The following is a 4,512-nucleotide window of genomic DNA, read 5'->3' as shown; positions in this document are numbered from 1 at the left end:
TTGTGACACATAGTAAATCGATAGCATCAACAAGTTACCATAATCTAGTCAACAATTGTCACTGAGTTCTTGAGATGGTACATGACCAAACATCTGAGGAAAGGCAAAAAATTAGAGCAAGATTGTTGGGTTGAATTATGACTTGACTAGGAGGAAGTACACCAGGTTTGACCAAGCATTCTTAATGAATATATTATCTAGGTGTGCCACTTGTTGAAATGAAGAATTTCTCTAAGGAAAAGGTTGTTGGGTTTTTCCCCCATGTGGGTTTTCCCAAGGTAAAATTTTATGTTCTTATGTGGTTATCTCTTTATGATCTTGTTGGAATTTTTGTTCTATTGTTGATATCCTCTGTGTAATTGCTTTATGATGAATAAGAATGCATGAAAGAATTAATCTAAGAAGAAAGCATAAGAGGTATTATCAGATTAGAGGATACTTGAAAAATCAACAACTTGAAATGGGTTGGGTTGACCCATACACTAGTGATTAGCCCTACAAAACCAGGCTCCCCTAAAACTGTGAATCCTCAAGTAAGCCCATCCAATGACATCCAATCATATCTAGAACTAAAGATACTAGAAATGCACCCAAGAGATTGACCATGGTCTGACCAAACAAGTCTATGACACTTAATATAGGGCATGGTTGTTACAAGGCTTTTGACTTGTGACCTTGGGCTTACAATGGTAGTAAAAATATGTTGGCAAAATTTGTATGTGCCCCTACTAACGTAAGGGGTAGCAGTTGCATTCCATAGAAAGAAAGGAATTTTCCAATGGCATTATATGTACCATATAATTGTTGCATTGTTATATATGCTTGTCAATGTAGCACATATTCCACAAGAACGTGAACCCTTCTTCCCAAATATAGTAGAAGTATCAATCGGTGCTAATTGTGGCATAAGGGTGGATAGGTTATTTTCCCTTTGGGAAGTTTTTCCAACATTAGAATCAATTTGAATGGCATTTTGGCTAGAGATGGTACCCTATTACCATTTGCATCCTCAAGAGCTATGATTTTTGTAGCATGGTCTGTTTTGTTGAAATATTGTAGTTGCGGTCGGTATTTAAGTCAACAAAAATCAAAAAGGAATTAAATGGATATTTTATTCTTCATGTAGTCTCCAAACTAGAGAAGTTGTCCCCACCAAGAGAAGGGGTTTGACCCTTGGTCAAAACCAACTTGATAAGACACATATAAATTGACAAAGAGACCTCCCCATTTGGCATAAACAACTCAATTTCTCTCAAGTAAATCTGATCTTTTCTCAAGCGTGCGAAGGAGAAAGAAATGTGAAGTTTGATCAACAAACCTTAACTTTGACCAATGATTTTTTACCAGCATTGAATTTGACTATTTTTGGGTTGTGTTGACAAAATCATTGATTGTCTTTTGGAGAAAATATTCTAGCATCTATGACTAAAGAAGTTGATTGAATTTTTGGGTTGATTTTCTAGGCATTGACTTTCTTTGTTCACTCTCTTTGACTGCAAGTCAAACAATGCTATTTGACCAATTTTTTTGTGGAGCAGTAGGGTCGAATTTTGGCCCCTTTGACCATAGCTTACTAGGAGTAGCAGCAGGCTTAATTTCAACCTCCTTGACCAAATTTGACTTGTAAGCAAAAGCTTGACTTTTTCTCTCTCCTCTGATTAGTTTGACTTGGAATTTGGTTTGGTCAATGGAATGATTTTGACTAGAAAATTAGATGTACAAAATTGATTGAATTGGACAATTGCTCCTAAGAAAAGGTAGTTGGGTTTCTCCCCTGGTTTGGGGTTTTCCCAGGGTAAATTTTGTGTATCTTATGCATTTTTATTTTACTATGATCTCTACTTACCTATTGTATTTAGGGTTAAAAATTTCTGAAATGTAATTTCTTAATGATCTGAATGTGCTAAGAAGATAAATTGTATCATTGTAATTAATTATCTCGAAGAAAATTGTGCTTATCTTAATTGCACCTAAAAATCAACATGGTTTCAAAGCTTCAGTGAAGGAAAGGGCATCAAGATCACTCTTAAGGGACCTACTTCTGCAATTTTATTATTATCCAGATCTATGACCATGGGTTCTAAAACAAAGAACAAGTTGAAAGGTGCTACAAACTTCTGGGCTTGGAAGAAAAGGATTGATCTTATTCTTGCAAAGAATGATGTCCTAGATTATGTGAAGGGAAATGTGACTGAACCTCAAGACAATGAAGGAAAGGGACGATTCAAGAAGAATTAAATCAACAACCTCTCTTAAGAAGGATCTTACTGATGCTTCAGTGGCAATGGCATTTCATGGCTTCCGAAACAATGTTGAGATGTTCGAATAATAAGTATGAAGCTTTGGAATTCAGACCTATAAAGAGGTCGAGAAAGTTGTATGGAGTCTACTAAAGCATGAGGTTTGATGCCTTTTTGAATTCTTGGAATATGAGGTATGTATCATCATAATGATTTTGTTCTCAACTAGAGGAAATGATCACTTGTTTAGCTCTAGCAATGAAGACCAAGTATGGGCATCGTTGAAAAGTAAGCATTTTGAGATCGATGAAGTAAGGATTGATTTCGTAATGCCTTGAAGGACGTAAATTCATTTTCCCAAAGTTTAAAATCTATACAAATTGTTTCATGGAAGATTAAATAGAATTGTTTCAAAGTTTTGAATTGTTAAGGGCAATGATGATTTCTATTTCAATAATGAGATTCACAAGTGATAAATGATCTTGAATAGTGCTCGTGCAACTATAATAAAATGTTGATATATAGCATGAAAGTCATCTTGAAGTAGTGACAACATCATAATTTGGATTATGGCGCAAAATCAAGATAAGGACGGCTAAGGGAGATGAACCATGTATGCTGAGAATACTCATTGAAATCGGTAGTCTGTGTAGGATATTTCCTTTGATATGAAGTGTTGCCTTAACATTGCAAGTCTGTAATGCCATATACCATATACTACAGTGATATGTCTTGCATTACATTGTTGTGAGCATGATTATATTGGCTAAGCTATGAGAGATTTCAAAAAAAGCTAATTAAAGGATACATGTTTGACTGATCGACCAAGGAAGTTCCTCTCTGAGCCAGAGGGAGCTAAGAAGGACATTGGAATGCCATAAAGACATCTTGATATCATGAAGTATTTTGACATGATATTTGATAGGGCATTCATAAGCTTGCAATGAAGAATAGGACAAATTCCTCATTAAGTTTTAAGACCAAAGTCCTCTTAAGAAAAACATAAGTTGTCCTTATAAAGGATAGAATTATTGCCACTGCTATAATGTTTTTTAAAGCTAACTTGGTTTGGAATGAAACAATATCCAGATGAGAATCCATAATTGCAATATTATGCTTGCAAGGTAAATTGATAAATTTTTGAAGTCATGAGGTTGTGAAGAATTCCATAATTCATTTCTAGTAGTATTGATATCAGAAGCAGTAACTCGGTATGCTAAGTGTCAACTATATTTTCTTATGAAGATATATCACTTTCATAAGGCAGTCTCTATTGAAGATGATGAATGTTGAAGATTTATAAACATGTCTTCACTTATAGTGCTAGAGGTAAAATACAAGCCTTACAAAGGCTATCATTAATCCTAATAGACTTGCTTCAACTAATATTGAATGAAACATCCTAGATCGATTGATGACATGATGGATCTCATCATATTCAGAAGCATGAAAATTCTATGGTTTTGGACATTTACGGAAAGACAATTTCTATATGACAAAGTTTGTTGCAAACAACTTGAAGTTTTGGATGTGAAAATATTTGTTGCAAGAGACTTGAAGTTTTGGATGTGAAATCCCTAGGATTTGAGAATAAAACTCTAGAGTTGGATCTAGATCGATGTTTCCAATGAAAGAAAAAACTTTAGCTTATGCAAGGAATAAAACTAATGACAAAGACAAGGATGAGGAGCTTCACAAAGGAAAGAATACTGAAAAATGGCCAGGATCAAGAGGGATTTGACAATTCTCTTCAATCAATCAAAAGATAAGTGCCTTATATCTATAGTCCTTGATTATTATTCTTGTTGTTTTAACTATTAGTTAGCCTCTTGTCTTTATCTCTTTTGTTGGGTTGTAGTCATTCTTCCATGGACTCCTAGTGATGATTGCAGGTACATCATGAATACCACCATGGATTTGGAAATAGACAAAAGCATTGGAAGAACGAAGCAAATTTTGTGGCAAGAGAATTCTCCTCAAAGTGGTTTGTGTTCAAAAGGGAGAAATTGTACTAACCAAAAGGGCTCTAGAAGGAAGCAGGCCAACAAGTTTTAAGGATGTCAAAACTTCTTTCCTCGATGGAGTGATTGAGGAGGAAGTGTACATAGAACAACCTCAAGGGTTTGAGAGGGAGACTCATGTTTTAAAATTGAAGAAAGCTTTGTATGTACTCAAGAAGGCACCTCAAGATTGGTACTATGGATATTTGATGAGTCTTGGTTTTGCTAATACTTATTTTGATCCAAACCTATACTTTAGAATTGTTAAAGAT

Source organism: Pinus tabuliformis, chromosome X (genome assembly GCF_031772625.1).
Source record: "Pinus tabuliformis cultivar Carrire ecotype Pingquan chromosome X, CPIR1, whole genome shotgun sequence".
NCBI lineage: Eukaryota > Viridiplantae > Streptophyta > Pinopsida > Pinales > Pinaceae > Pinus > Pinus tabuliformis.
Note: the sequence above shows the minus strand (reverse complement) of the source record.